This window comes from Hypanus sabinus, unplaced genomic scaffold, assembly GCF_030144855.1.
Source record: "Hypanus sabinus isolate sHypSab1 unplaced genomic scaffold, sHypSab1.hap1 scaffold_190, whole genome shotgun sequence".
Taxonomy (NCBI): Eukaryota; Metazoa; Chordata; class Chondrichthyes; order Myliobatiformes; family Dasyatidae; genus Hypanus; species Hypanus sabinus.
In genome coordinates, this window is record NW_026779992.1 from 652,495 (window position 1) to 669,262 (window position 16,768).

At 43.9% G+C, this 16,768-nt stretch overlaps 1 long non-coding RNA gene across 1 annotated transcript; it reads right to left on the bottom strand.

The window, feature by feature from the left end:
- Positions 1 to 4,481: 4,481 nt before the first annotated feature.
- LOC132387472 (uncharacterized) lies at positions 4,482 to 5,643 on the bottom strand. The gene is made up of 2 exons (XR_009509897.1): positions 5,533 to 5,643; positions 4,482 to 4,957 (listed from the first exon to the last, which is right to left on the bottom strand). It is a non-coding gene; the product is annotated as an uncharacterized LOC132387472 (long non-coding RNA).
- Positions 5,644 to 16,768: the final 11,125 nt, after the last annotated feature.

Genomic DNA, 16,768 nt, shown 5'->3' on the forward strand with positions numbered 1-16,768 from the left:
AGAAGTCCTTGACGAGTTGCACTGTGAAGAGCAGGAGGAGACTGGACAGAGTGTGGGCAGATCAGATGTAAAAGAGGAAAATGTGTCTGGACTCCAAGGAGGCGGTGAAGCTCCTCACTGAATACATTGATCAATGCGAACACAGCGTCAAAAGGCAGATATGCTCGAACATGCCGACGCTGAGAAAGAGGATGCGCTGGAAACTTAGAAAACATTATGATGGATAATTCTCCGATGCCGAACGAGATATAGCCCAGGTAATAGATGATTCCCCGATACCGGCAGGGATATAGTCCAGGTAATTTTGGAAAGCGCGCAAATATTGCTGAGCTATTGGACAGGATATTTGTGTCTTCACTGGCAACAGAAGTAGAACTAGATGATTGGAGGGTGGGAAATGTTGTTCATTTGTTGACGAAAAATAACAGGGATGCTTCTTGTAAATATAGACCAGGGAGTCTTACATAAGTAGTGGGTAAACTACTGGAGAGGATTATTGAAGAGGGAACTTATGAGTATTTGGAGAAACGTAGTCTGGTTACGGAGAGAAATGTTGTCCTTAATGAGCCAGATTGATTTATTTGAAAAACTGAAAAAGAAAGGAACAGATGAACCAGGACGGTCGATGTGGGGCATTAATCAGCTCCCCAAAGTGGACTCATTCAGAAAGTCAGAAGGCAAGGGATCCAGGGAATCCTGGCTGCGCTGATTCAGTATTGGTTTCCTAACAGGAGGCAGATGATATGGTAGACAGAGTGAAGTCCGGCTGGAAGACAAATGGCAGCCGTGTTCCGCACGGAGAGTCGAAACTTCTGTACAATTTACAACTCTATTACGCGTCTGCAGTTACAGTGCTCCAAGAAATAGGGCTGAGGATATAATCGATTTAATCTGACCACAGAGCATAATTAATGGAATTAGGCTTGACGACGTAAGCAATTCGCTGAGCTACTGACTGCACCAGAGCGTTTTGTAAACTGACCTGTCATTTACATATTACAGGGCAAATGCTACAATGTCTGCAAAACACCTTCTCCATTGGAGCCCTACAACTTAAAACCAGCATTTCAAACTGATCAGCAGCAGCTTCTGGCGCTTATTAAAAGAATCAGCCTTCCAAAATGCCAATTCCAAATTCCCAATTAAAGGACACACCAATTTATCCCAAGATCAATTTACCTCTGAACCGTGGTTTTATCGTATCGAGTGTAGATACGCTCATATTTCGATCCATTTAACCCTGAATCCACATGGGCGGTGAGGGATCCGTGTCTCCCTCTGAAATCAATAATAAATGAAGCATACAAAACTACACAAAGTAAAATGCAGCAAAGGAAAAACAAACACCTGTGCTCACACAAAGACATCGTGGGCAATTGGAGAATATGGAATAAACAACTTCAAAAGCTTCCATCTTCTCATGCACAGAAGCAGTCATCAGCCCGTCCAGTCAGTGAGGAATTATTTCATCTGCCTACTCCCATCGACCTCACCCGGACCGTGGCCAACCATATCCCTCTCATCTGTGTACTTATCCGATCATCTCTTAAACGATGAAATCGGAATCTCAATTACCATTTGTGTTGTCAGCACTGTCTACACTCTGACCCCCCCCCCCCCTCTGGGTGAAGAAGTTTCCTTTCATGGTTCCCTTAAATATTTCACATTTCACCATTCATCCATGATCTCCAGTTGTATTCTCGCCCGATATCAGTGGGGAAAACTTGCTGGCATTTACACTCTCTATACGCTGTCAGTGTGGGTTCCGATCTGTATCTGTCTCTGTCTTTTACAATGTGAGAGTGTGGGCTTCATTTTGTATTTGTCTGTTTCCGCTCCAACGGTTAAGTTTGTCATCTCAGTCCTGTGCCTGTGAGACTCTGATTCAATGTTGGCGAGTGTATTTTTTTCTCCTTCTTCTCCGCTGTTCCTCAAACCCAGTAAATACTCATAAAATAGATTCTGTATTCCCTGAGCTATTTTTAGAACAAGAATCTCCCGCAGTTGGTTTATGTTAAAATTATGGGATTGACAGTGCGCTGATGAATGATGACGGTTGCATCGAGCAGAACATTCAGCGTCGAGGAGTCTTACGTCAAACTGATCATTCTGTCCGACGTCATCCTGCACCCATTTCATTGCTCAACCACACAGACTCAATTGAGTAGCCCGTGATCTGTATTTTTCTGTGGTTTGGCAAGACAACTTCTTAAATGTTGAATGAAAATAATCTGATTAAATAAATTCATTAGTTTTTTTTTATAAATAAGTACGTAATTATATTAATAGTTGGTTCGAAATAAGACCAACTGAGGCAAAGCGTTTCATGTTCCAGCATCATTTATATGAACACATTTCCTCTCAGCAATTCTATGTCGCTCTCTTCACCGTGTATCTGCTCTGTATTGTTTGCCAATTCTGTCCCAGATTCCTCAATGTGCACTGGACCATGAATCTACTCGAGTTATGCCCCACTCATAAATCATTCAATATTCATTTCATGTTTCTTATTAAAAAAAAAACAAAGAAAAGCTCCAGCACCATAGAGACCCTTCGGCCCACAAAGTTGTGCCGAACATGTCCCTAAATTAGAAATTTATAGGGTTACTCATAGCTCTGTTTTTCTAAGCACGTACCTATCCAAAAGTCGTTAAAAAAACCCTATCATAACCACCTCCACCATCGTTGCCGGCAGTATATTCCACGCACTCAACATTTTCTGCGTGAAAAAAAAACTTATGATAGTTTCGGACTTGTCTGCAATGTGCCTTGCATTTGGCATTGATAAAATTGTGTCTACGTTGTTCTGTGCAGCATTGTGAGAGTTTGTGAATAGGACTGCGAGGGAAGCTCCAGTGTCACATTTCGAATAATCCAACTTTCCACTTTGCAGCTTTCAGTTCATTGATGAACCCCTGAGAATCTGGCGTCACCGCTTACGTCACTGTTCATCCGGGAATGTTCCGCATGTCAGAAATATGGTGGATGGAACAGTTTGCTCCTGTTAGATTTAAGCTGCTATGTTTAACTGACCGTGTTAATCCTTTACATACTTTATCGCTGTGTTGCAACACACCGTGTCATATATGACACTCATTGGTGCCGAAGAACGAGATGAATGGAGGAGAATGGACAGCTGTTGATTAATAGATTGATATTACAATGTGAATACATCAGTTGGAGATGTTGGGATCCAGGGAACTGTAGAGAACAGGAACAAGCCCTTCTGCGCTGAACAAGATACCGAATGAGATTAAACTCTGATGACTGTACATGACCCATCTCCATTCACTCACTGCACACTCATGTACTTTGACTGAATATTTACCGTTATGGGAAGCTCGAGGTTATATCTTAAAAGATGGCAAACCAGTACGATCAGCCCCCATGTTGATGGAAATATTTGAGGAGGGAAGTGGAAACACTTATGAATTAGACAAAAATGTTAAGGATCATTTACAGACTTCTCCGGAAGGGAGCAGGAAGGCTGATGAGTTCCGCAAACTAGAATCAATCTGGGTGGTGAACGGGAATCCAGATGTAGAGGTAGCGATGACAGACAAACCAGCAAACTGTACACATATGGACAGTCATGACACCTTAAGAGGGTCAGGAGTTAGCAAAGCTACAAAGAGGCGAAAAATCTGAAGAGTTTGGGAAATATCGAGGGATACAGGGACGGAATCGGATTGTACTTAATAATGATAAATTTGTGGTGCCAAAATGGCGAAAATAAAACAGGTGAGGTACAGGCATCATGACATTTGTGGGCATCAAGGATCAGAGAGAACTGTGGAACAGTTGAAGAAACTGTGTTGGTGGCCGAAATTGCGATAAGATGTACAATGTTATTGTAAGGATTGTTTGATTTGTGCCCAGCGATAACATAGATAAATCGGCAAGAGAAGTAGTTGTAAGTGGTCCCGTAGAAGGACCACCTGTTAACATGCAGATTTATTTTGATGGTTCTTCGCCTCCATCCCCTGGAGGACTGAAATATATCCTCGAGATAGTGGATGCGGTCACCAAGTGGAGAAAGGTTTACACAACTAGATCATGAAAACCGCTGATGTTACAGCCAGGATTTTGTCCGACAGAGTTTTTCCCCGTTGGGGATTGCCAAGGACTCTCGAATCAGATCATGATCCCCGCTACACCCCAGAGGTGACACGAAATCTAATGAAACTTTAGGGGTAAAACGGAAGTTCCATATCCCCTATCCAGCACAATACAGAGCTATTGTTCAACGGATGAACAGAACTTTAAAGACAATGTTGTCTAAAATGGCTAAACGGCTCCTGGGTCAGTGTCTTAAACTACATTCTTAAGATAGTCCTCGGCAGAGAAGCATCCTCTCCTGCATTTACACGTTTTAAGTTGACGATCGGGAGGAAAATGAAAGGGTTAGTATTCCTGCTTGGCTACATTTATCACAGACCGAGTATGATACATTGGAAAGGACAAATGCAAGCAGCAATTAATTGACTCTTTTATGGAGGCTTATTATGATGCCGCCCATAATACATGATGGAAAAAACGGCAGAGCGAAGCTTGTTTCGAGGTGCGAGCAAAACCGCGGTCGTTGGAAATAGGACAGAAGGTTATGCTGTCATTGCATCTGCCGAGCCCCTTTACAATTTCCGGATTTGTCGGGACTGAGCCAGTCCATCAGTATATCGAATCCAGACCGCTCCAAACAAGTTGGGTTGGTATCATGTTAACCAACTCAAACCCCTTGGAGATAGTCAATGTCCTCTAGTAACTGAATTACAGAAAACCTATTGTCAATGGGATGCTCTGGTCCGAGATGAGATAATTCTCTTGGATTTACGTTTCAGACAATCGACGGATAAAGGAGCAGTTGCCCCCTCAGTGAGTTGGGCGAATACTTCCATTTTATACCCGGAGGATCGAGACAGTTCACATCTCTGCACTCGCCCGGGCGAAAACGGAGACACTGGAAGAGAAAAACAGATGGGAGAACGTGTTTGTTGCGTGGTATTTTGGAAATAAAGTGGGCGATAATTTACCTGATATGAAAGGATTTTAACAAGGCGTTAAATTTTTCCATGGCAGGACCATTCATAATGTCATAAGGTTTGGCATCCAGGGAAAGTTCGCTGATGGATCCTGACCTGACGCCCACAGAAGGCCAAGGATAGTTGTGGCTGGAGCGTTTTCTCCCTGGATTTTGGTGACAGGTGTTCTGCAGAGATCTGTTCTGAGACCGCCAGCTATTTGTGTTTTATGAACGATTTGGATGAGGAGGTGGAAGAGTGGTTTATTGTGTTTTCAATGATGTGGTGGTTGGTGGAATTATGGATAGTATAGAAGGTTGTCACAGATTACAACAGGACAGTGACAGGAAGCAGAGCAGCGCTGAGAAGTTACAGATGGAGATGAACCCGGAAAGGTACGAAGTGATTCTCTTTGGAAAGATGAATTTGAATTCAGAGGTGATACTTTCTAGGGTGAAACGAGGGCCGCACATTAGTATGTGTTCCAAAATGGAAACAGAAAGGTGAGACTTACTCCAATAAGCCGAGGGACGCTCATCGGTACGAAAACCACAATAGGCTCGGAGCGATGTACTGCATGAGCAGAAGGAAGTGTGAACGCATCCTGTGTTCTGCACTTTCGTATAGTGACACTCGGAAGGCAATATACCTGACAGTAAATCAGGAGGAAAAATATGACAACTTAAGGAGTACATCCAGATTGCAGGGTTGTGTCTAGTGGTGTCCCACAAGGATACGTTCCTGGACCTCTACTTTTTGTGATTTTCATTAACGACCTGGATGCGGGGGTAAAAGGTTGGGATGGTAAGTTTGCAGACGACACAAAGGTTGGTGGGGTTGTAGAGAGTGTAGAGGATTGTCGAAGATTGCAGGGAGACATTGATAGGATGCAGACGTGGGCTGAGAAGTGGCAGATGGAGTTCAACCCGGAGAAATGTGTGGTGGTACACTTTGGAAGGACAAACTCCAAGTCAGAGTACAAAATAAATGGCAGGGTACTTGATAGTGTTGAGGAGCAGAGGGATCTGGAGGATAGAATTTAAGAGACGCGATTTAATGACGCAGCTCTATAAAACACGAGTTAGGCCACACTTGGAGTACTCTGTCCAGTTCTGGTCGCTTCACTATCGGAAGAATGCGGACACATTGGAAAGGGTACAGAGGAGATTTACTAGGATGCTGCCTGGTTTAGAGAGTATGGATTATGATCAGAGATTAAGGGAGCTAGGGCTTTACTCTTCAGAGAGAAGGGGGATGACAGGAGACATCAAAGAGGTGTAAATCTAGTTCCAAAATCTAGTGATTTGTGATAGATCATTACTCATCACTTGAAGAGAAAACTAAGGGGGAACTTCTTCATTCAGAGGCGGGGAGAGTGTGCCCGGAGCTGCAGAGCAAGTGGCAGGGACGATTGTAATCTTTATGAGAAGTTTGCTTAGGTCACTGGATGAGAAGCATACGGAGGGCTATGGTCCAGGTGGAAGTTGTTGGATCTCGGAAGATTAATGCTTTAGCACAGACTAGACTGGCCGAATGGCATTTTCCTGTGTTGTAGTGTTTTATGACTCTAATGCCTTCACAATCTCTTCAGCTACCTCTTTCTGAACTCTGCGGTGTCTTATCTACCTTTAGGCATTTCAGCTTCAAAAACACCTTCTCTCTTTGGTAAAAGCATGTATCCTCACTTCTGCCCCAGGTACTGCTGACTGTTTGGCATTTATGTAATAAATTTAATGACACAACTGTAGTGGGTGACTTCACTCTGCAGGAGGATTGGGAAAGTCAGTTTGGCGTGAGATCGCAAAAGAGGGGATGTATTGAAAGCTAACGAAATGGCTTTTTAGAGCAGCTGATGGTTGAGCCTACTCGGGGAACTGCTATCTTACATTGGGTGTTGTGTAATAACCCAGATCTTATTAGGCAGGTTAATGTAAAGGAACCATTAAAAGTCAGTGATCATAATATGATTGAAGTCCCACTACAATTTGTGAGGCAGAAGCACAGGTCACATGTGTAGTATCGCAATGGAATGAAAGTGAATTACAGAGGCGTGAGAGAGGTGATTCCCCAGGTGGATTGGAGGATGCTGGTGGAGATGACGTCAGAGCAGAAATGGCTGACGTTTCTGGGAATAGTTCATAATGTGCAGGATAGATATATTCCACAGACGTAGTTCTCAAACAGCGGGGCTGGGCTATCGTGCCTGACAAAGGAAGTTAAGGACTGTATAAAAGCATATAAGGTAGCAAAAGTGAGTAGTAGGTTGGATAACTGGGTAGCTTTTAATATCTAACAACAGGCAAATTTAAAATAAAAGCTATAAGGCGAAAGGTGAATTATGACAGCAAACTATACAATAATATCAACCAGTTATAAAATATACGAAAGGGAGGCGCGAGTTGATATTGGACCACTGGAAAATGATGCTCATGGGGTACAAATGGGGAAGAGATGGTAGATGAACTTGATAGGTACTTTGCATCCGTCTTGTCTGTGGAAGACACCACCAGTGTGCCAGAGATCCATGGGTGTCAGGGTACAGGAGTGAGTGCCATTGCTATCACAAAGGAAAACGTCTGAGGCAAACTCAGGTTCTTAAAGTGGATAAGTCACCTGGACCAGATGGACTACATCCCAGAGTCCTGAGAGAGGTTGCTGGAGAGATAACAGATGCATTGGTCATGACCCGTCAAGAATCACTTGATTCTGGCATGGTCCCAGAGGACAGGTAGATTGCAAATGCCAATCCACTCTTTGAGAAGGGAGTAAGGCGAATTAAAGTAAATTATAGTCCAATTAGCCTAACCTCAGTGGCTGAGAAAGTGTGGAGTCATGATAACAGATGAGGTTTTGGGGTACTAGGAGACTAATGATATAATGTCAAAGCCAGCATAGGTTCTGTACAGGGAAATCTTGCCTGACAAGTCTGTTACAGATCTTCGAGGAAGTCATAAGCAGGATGGACAAACGAGAGGCAGTGGATATCACTTACTTGGATTTTCAGAAAGCATCTGATAAGGTGTCACACATGAAACTGCTTAACAGGATAAAAGTCAGAAGTAATACAGGAAAGGATAGAGGACTGGCTGACAGCCAAGGGGCAGCGAGTGGGAATAAAAGGGGCCTTTTCTGGTTGGCCAGCAGTGACTTGTGGTCTTCAGGGGTTAGTATTCGGACCGCTACTTTTCACATAGTTTGTCAGTGACTTGGATAATGGAACTGATGGCTTTGTGACAAGGTTTGCGGATGATACAAAGATAGGTGGAGGTGATGGTAGTGCTGAGGAAGCAATACGATTGCAGCAGGACTCAGAGAAATTTGAAGAATGAGCAAGAAAGTGGCAGATGGAATACAATATTGGGAAAAGTACGATAGTGCATTTCGGCAAAAGGAACAATAGTGAACTGTTATCTGATTGGGGAGAAGGTTCAAGCCACAGAAGTACAGAAGGAAATGTGATGATGATGATGAGGTCGTCGACTCAGGACTGACTCAGGGCAGCGTCGGGCATTTTCATGCCTTACAAGGCGCGGATCGGAAGGTTGTGTGGGGCGCTGCTGCTCACACAGACATTTCACAGTATCTTTCTTTATTTTGTGAGGTCGAATTCCGAGCTCAACACTCAATCCGGCACGGATGGAAAGCGTACTCGGGAGAGGCCCGACTGTATTCGAACCCGGGGACCTCCGTTACGGAGTCCGGCGCTGACGTCACTACGCCACCAGGACCTTGGGCAAGACTCCCAGAAGATTAATTTACGGGTTGAGTCTGTGGTAAAGAAGGCAACTGCAATGCTGGCATTTATTTAAAGTGAAGTAGAATATATTAGCAAGGAGATAACGCTGTTGCTTTATAAGACACTACTCAGGCCACACGTCAGAACATAAGAAATGGGAGCAGGAGTCGGCCATTGGCCCATTGAGCCTGCCCCGCCATTCAATAAAATCATGGCTGAACTCAGCTCCATCTACCTGCCTTTTCCCTATGGCCTTTAATTCCCTTACTCTGCAAAAACCTATCTAACTGTATCTTAAATATACTTCGTGAGGAAGCCTCAACTGCATCCCTGGACAGAGAATTCCACAGATTCACCACTCTCTGGGAAAAATAGTTTCTCCTCATCTCCGTCCTAACTCTTCTCTCCTGAATCTTAAGGCAATGTCCCCAAGTTCTAGTCTCATCTACCAATGGAAACAACTTTCCTACTATCTTATCTATCCCTTTCAAAATTCTGGGTATTTCTATAAGATTCCCTCTCATTCTTCTGAACCCCAGAGAGAAAAGCCTCAGGCGCTCAATCTCTCCTCATAGGTTAACCCCCTCATCCCTGGAATCAAATTGGTTCACCTTCTCTGCATTGCCTCCAAAGCCAGTACTGTATATCCTTCCTCGAGTACGGAGACCAGAACTGGACACAGTACTCCAGGTGTGGCCTCACCTGTACCCTGTATAGTGGCAGCATTACCTCCCTGCTCTTGAACTCAATCCCTCTACCAATGAAGGCTAACATTCCGTTAGTTAGAGTATGCGGGACTTCTATCTTAGAAAATGTGTGTTATCATTGGAGAGAGTCCAGAGGATCTTCACGAAGACGATTCCGGGAATGAAGGGGTTAAGCATGAGAAGCGTTTGCCAGCTTTGGGCCTGTATTCCTGCACTGACTTATGTTTAGTAAATGTGGGTGGAGGGTGTTCAGAAGCTGCAGAAGGCTGTAAATCTCGTCACCTCCATCTTGGGTACGAGACTACAAAGTATCCAGGACATCTTCAGGAAGCGGTATCACAGAAAGGCAGCGTCCATTATAAAGGACCTTCAGCACCCAGGACATGCCCTTTCCTCACTGTTACCATCAGGTAGGAGATACAGAAGCCTGAAGGCGCACACTCAGTGATTCAGGAAAAGCTTCTTCCCCTCTTTCATCCGATTCCTGAATGGACTTTGAAAGCTTTGGACACTCAATATACAGTATTTCCGTTTTTACACATTTTAATAAACTATTCCTCACACATAATTGATTTACTTGTTGATTATTGTTTTAATTAGTTTATTATTATCTATGTCAGAATATGAATTGCTTTGAACTGCTGTTTGATTATTGTTTAAATTCATTTATTATTATTATCTATGCCAGAATATGTATTGCATTGAACTGCTGCTGCTGTCAACAAATTTCAAGCCAAATGCCTGAAGTAATAAACCTCATCCTGAATCTTGAATCTCACTGAAACCCACCGAATGTGGAAAAGTCCAGATAGGGTGGATGAGGAGAGGCCTTTTCCTATGGTGGGGGTAGCCATAACAGAGGGCACAGCCTGAAAGCGGAGGAGCAACCTTTTAGAGCAGTTAAGGAGGATTTTATTTAGTCAGAGTGCAGTGAATCTGTGGAATTCTGTGACACAAATGGCGGTGGGGGCCAACTCTGTGTGTACATTTCAGGCAAAAGCTAATAGTTTATGGATCAGTCGAGGCATGACAGGATATGCCGAGGAGACAGGTGCATGGGGTTGAGTGAGAACCGGGATCAGCCATGATAGAACGGCGGAGCAGACTCAATAGAGCTGATTGGCCTAATTTTGCTCCTATGTCTTTTAGTATTATTCTGCATGAGTCTTACACAGTGAAGATTGACACAAAATACTTATTACATTCGGCCGCGATTTCTTTGCTCTATTACTAACACGCCAGCATCATCTTCCAGTGGTACAGTATCAACTCTTCCCTCTCTTTTACTCATATTTATATATCTGAACAACTTTTGATACCTGATATTATTGGATCACTTACCGTAATTTTTCATCATGTCTTTCCTGTGTGTGTGAGTGTGTGTGTGTTTTTTTTGTTGTCTCTTGTTGGTTATGTAAAAGATTTCCAATCCTCTCACTTCCCACTGTTTTCTTGCTATATTACATGACCCTGCTTTTGCTTTTATCAAAAACAGGAGAAAATCTGTGGATGCTGGAAATCCAAGCAACTCATACACAAAATGCTGGAGGAACCTGGGAGGCCAGGCAGCATATATGGGAAATAGCAAACAGTCGACGTTTCGGGCCGAGACCCTTCATCAGGACTGGGAACAAAAAAGATGAGACGTCAGAGGAAGCAGTGTGGGGGTTGGAGGGGTGGAAGATGTGGTAGGTGATGGGTGAAACTGGGAGACGGGGAGCAGTGAAGGAAAAATCTTTGGATTTTATTTCCTTAATGATTTTCGAAAGATCAATGCTAATGCCTCCACATCACTTCAGCCACCTCTTTCGGATCTCAGGGGTGTACACCATCTGGTCCAGGTGACCTATTTACCTTCAGACCATCTCTGTTTCCCAAAGAACCTTCTCCCGTGTAACGTAACTTTACACATTCTGACCACTGACATCTGGGACTTCCATATCCCTGCCAGTGTCTTCGAGAGATAAGAGTGACATACAAGACTTTTTCAGTTCATCTGCCATCACCATGCAGCCCCACCCCATTTCTACCTCTCCAGCATCATTTTTCAGTGGTCCGATATCCACTTCAGCCTCTCTTTTACAATATATGTACCTGAAGAAAACTTTGGTATCCTCTTTAATATTGCGGGCTAGCTCATCTATGTGATCCATCTTTCCCTTCTTAATTATTTTAGTTGCATTCTGTTTGTTTTTAAAAGCTTCCCAATTCTCTAACTTCCTAATAATTTTTGCTCTGTGCCCTCTCCTTGGTTTTTACATTGTCTTTGGTTTCTCTTATCAGCCACGGTTTTGACACTTTACCTTTAGAATACTACTTGCTCTTTGTGATGTGTATATACCCTATGCCTCGCAAACTGCTTCCAGAAATTCCAGCCATTGCTGTTCTGTTTTCATCCCTGCCCGTGTTCTTTTCAAATCAATTTTGACCAATTCTTCTCTCTTGCTCTCTTTTTAAATCTTGTTATTAGTTTTAAACAAACATAAATGAAACATGAATACAAAGTGTTTGAGAGTACATAATTAATAGTGTAAAGACATTAATATATATAATAATAAAAATAGATAAAAAAAAACACTAACCAACATGGGCCATTCAATAATGTTAAGTACGTATACAGTAGTGCCAGTAACTCCGAACCTCCATCCAAAGGGACGCACCTTCTGAATTCTTCAATTAAAACCAACTCTCTCAAGCTGTTAAAATCCTCATTTACATGTTCAGATGTGCACCAACAGTCAAAACACACAAATTTCTCATAAGCAAATTCTGTATGTCTGGTTCATAGATTTCTTCAAATTTCTAAACTTTTGCCTGTCTGCTTCTGGGACCAACCCGTAAGCTTTGAGCACAGCCTGTTTTTCACTATGTCATAATATGTGGTCATAATGCGTGACCATGTGGTTAAGGTGGTGAACTAGCGATCCGAAGATCATGAGTTCAAGCCTCAGCCGAGGCAGCTTGTGTGTCCTTGAGCAAAACACTGAACCACACACAGCTCCTGCACATTTATAGCCCAGTGGCGATGATTGGGGCAGCATAAATAAGTAAATAATCAGCTGCTTCAGCTACTGTCAAAGCAGAATAGGCTTGCTAAGCCTTCCCTTTAATTACACTTTGTAAGAGAATTTTCTGTCTGTTTTTTTGCCTTTCCAGCCTGAAACTGCCTCTGCCTTTCCGGAGCCTCCATCTTCAATTTTTCTAACTTCTACTGGAGCTCAAGCCCACGATGTTTACTTTCAGGAAACACCTCCAACTCCTCCACTTTAAACACACCCTCAGATACATAATGTTCAGCTGTTATCCTCTGCATCACTGCCCTCCTCATTGTCAATTTCACCTCAGCAAGTATTAACGTTCTAGCAATACTCAACAACTCAATCCTTCTGGTGTCCTCTAATGCCTGAGAGGTTCACACTTCCAGATATCTATCAACATCCATTGCTGCTGATTTTCCACACACAAATTAATCAAAAGGGATTTCCCCAATGAAATCCATATTAAATCAATCCTTAAATTTGTTCATATCCCAGGTGCAGGCCCCATTTTGTTACAAACCATAACGCTTTAGAAATGAACCAGCAGCAACAGACTACTCCCAGTGGCCATACATTTTAATTCCATGTCCCATTCCCATTCTGATATGTCTATCCATGGCCTCCTTTACTGTCAAAATTAATCCAAACTCAGGTTGGAGGAACAACACTTTATATACCGGCTGGGTAGCCTCCAACCTGATGGCATGAACATTGACCTCTAACTTCGATTAATGCCGCTCTTCCCCTTCTTACCCCATCACTGACATATTTAATTGTTTGCCTGTTTTCCATGTCTCTCTGGTGCTTCCCCCCACCTTTCTTTCTCCCGAGGCCTCCTGTCCGATGATTCGTTCCCATCTCCAGCACTGTATCACTTTCGCCAATCACCTTTCCAGCTCTTAGCTTCATCCCACCCCCTCCGGTCTTCTCCTATCATTTCTCATTTCACACTCCCCCCACCACTTTCAAATCTCTAAGTATCTTTCCTTTCAGTTAGTCCTGACGAAGGGTCTCAGCCTGAAACATTGACAGTTCTTCTCCTTATAGATACTGCCTGGCCTGCTGTTTTCCACCAGCATTTTGTGTGTGTTGTTTGAATTTCCAGCATCTGCAATTTCCTCGTGAGTGTTATGTGTATAAATATAACTCGCAAACTATTGAGCTCGGGGGAGACAAGGGTTGGAGTCTTGAGATGGTAAAGTATGAAAGTTCAGTTCAACCGCAGAATAGGTGACGAGAGAGATATTTGTAATCCAGGGTAAATGTTGAGAGAAGGCAATTATGTCGTATTCCACAGGTTCCATGGTGGTAAAATGAGACCAACAGTCGCTGTAGATTTTATCTGTCATCCTTCTAAATCCACAAAATAATTATCACCCGAAGTGACTTATCATGAGGGGTATCGTCTTCAAATGAATTACCACACCACAGCCAGGCAAGGGTTAACACATAAGTGGTCTCTGCAGGATAAACCAAATCAGATCCACTCCTACGGATCAAATGAGGTGACAACCACACATTTGAGTACGGTGAATCGATAATTAGCAAACACTTGTGGGCAAAGGAAAATTCCAAACAGTGGCCCTTGGCCACTAGTTCCCTGGTTTTGATCCTTCCATTTTTCCTCCTTCGTCTCAGTCTGACTCTGAGTGTCTGTGTCCTCGGTTAAAACTAAACAAGCTGCACACAATGTAAACAAGCTGCGAGTCAGACACATTTGCCTTCTTAATCTCTCTCTCTCTCCACAGCAAACAAAACCTATGGATTCATAACAATGGCCACTCCCCATTCTGAGCTGACAGGTGTGCCAGTAGGTGGGATGACTGAGTGAATCCTTTCCCACATTCTCAGCAGGTGAATGGCCTCTCTCTAGTGTGAACTCGCTGGTGTGCCAGTAGGGTAGATGACTGAGTGAATCCCTTCCCACAGACTGATCAGGTGAACTGCTTCTCCGCAGTGTGAATTCGCTGATGACTCTTTAGGGTGAATGACCGAGTGAATCCCTTCCCACAGACTGAGCAGGTGAACGGCTTCTCCCCAGTGTGAACTCGCTGATGTGCCTGTAGGGCAGATGACTGACTGAATCCCTTCTCACAGACTGAGCAGGTGAATGGCTTCTCCCCAGTGTGAACTCGCTGATGTACCAGTAGGGTAGATGACAGAGTGAATCCTTTCCCACAGACTGAGCAGGTGAACGGCTTCTCCCCAGTGTGAACTCGCTGATGTACCAGTAGGGTAGATGACTGAGTGAATCCTTTCCCACAGACTGAGCAGGTGAACGGCTTCACCCCAGTGTGAATTTGCTGATGTACCAGGAGGTTAGATGACTGAGTGAATCCTTTCCCACAGACTGAGCAGGTGAACGGCTTCTCCCCAGTGTGAATTTGCTGATGTACCAGGAGGGTAGATGACTCAGTGAATCCTTTCCCACAGACTGAGCAGGTGAACGCCCTCTCCCCAGTGCGAACTCGCTGGTGTCTCTGTAGGCTGAATAAATTAGTGAATGTCTGCCCACAGACTGAGCAGGTGAACGGCCTCTCCCCAGTGTGAACTCGCTGATGTCTCTGTAGGCTGAATAAATTAGTGAATGTCTGCCCACAGACTGAGCAGGTGAACGGCCTCTCCCCAGTGTGAACTCGCTGATGATTCCATAGGTTGGATAAATGAGTGAAGCTCTTCCCACAGACTGAGCAGGTGAATGGCCTCTCCCCAGTGTGAACTCGCTGATGTCTCTGTAGGTTGGATGACTGAGTGAATCCCTTTCCACAGACTGAGCAGGTGAACAGCTTCTCCCCAGTGTGAACTCGCTGATGTCTCTGTAGGTTGGATGACTGAGTGAATCCTTTCCCACAGACTGAGCAGGGGAATGGCTTCTCCTCAGTGTGAACCCACTGGTGAGCCATTAGGTCAAATGACTGAGTGAATCCCTTCCCACAGACTGAGCAGGTGAATGGCTTCTCCCCAGTATGAACTCGCTGATGTCTCTGTAGGTTGGATGACTGAGTGAATCCCTTTCCACAGACTGAGCAGGTGAAAGGCTTCTCCCCAGAGTGAACTCGCTGATGTACCAGTAGGGTAGATGACTGAGTGAATCCTTTCCCACAGACTGAGCAGGTGAACGGCTTCTCCCCAGTGTGAACCCACTGGTGAGCCATTAGGTCAGATGACCGAGTGAATCCTTTCCCAGAAATTCAGCAGATGACCAGCCTCTGCCCGGTGTGGTGTGAACTGATTGGTGTTTTCACAGGTGGGAAGACCGACTGAACCCCTTCTCACACACAGAACAGGTGAATGGCCTTGTCCAGTGTGTGAACCTGCTGATCTAACTTCAATTGTGATAACCGAGTGAATCCATTCCCACTGTCTGAGCAGGTGAAAGGCCTTTCTCCTGTGTAAATTACAGGTGTGACAGTTGGTCAAATGATCGAGTGAATCCCTCCCCACAGTCTGAGCAGGAAGGATGGTCAATTGGATCCCTTGCTCCACTTTTTAAATATCTAGACAGAGACAACAAAACAGGTGTGCCGTGTTTGAGCTTCCTGGAGACGAATTCCTTCTCAGTTTTAACCTGTAAAAAGATTTACAAAATCCATCAATGGGTGTAGGACAACATTTCAGATGAGATTACTTGAGTTGCCAAAGTTTCATCTGGTATCACACTGTTACAGTGAGGTTCAACACAAGTTGGACAGAGATCTCATCTCCTGACTGGTCAGAGTGATGGTATCTGGAATGACCATCAATTCCCTGATGCTCTTCCTGTCTCTATAAGAATGGGGCATTTCTGCCGTCTCCTGGCTCAGTTTGACTCTCTCCGTTGGTATTATTCCCTGTTCCTGCTGAGCAGCATGGGTTCTTCGCCCCACAGTAACTGAAACACTCTCACACAAATAGTCTTTCTTGACGTGTATTGGAGTGTTATATATTGGAGTATAAATTTTGCTGGACCAAAACTATGCAGTCAGCTTTGACTTGCTATTTGCTATGCATGTACCGAGAATGAAATCTTAGGAATGTAGAAGACAAAGGTGTGTTAAGGAGAGGTAGCTAAGAGATGTAGATTAGTTTGGTCAAATTTTGAAGCTTGCTATTTTGCTATGCATGGACCCGATTTAGTAGAATGAAATCTTAGGAATGTAGAAGACAAAGGTGTGTTAATGAGGGGTAGCTGAGAGATGAAGATTAGAACATGATTAAATCAATTGGTAGAAACAATGGTGGCAAGATGTACGTGTAGTACGTGTGATACGCAACTATAGATCGATTACA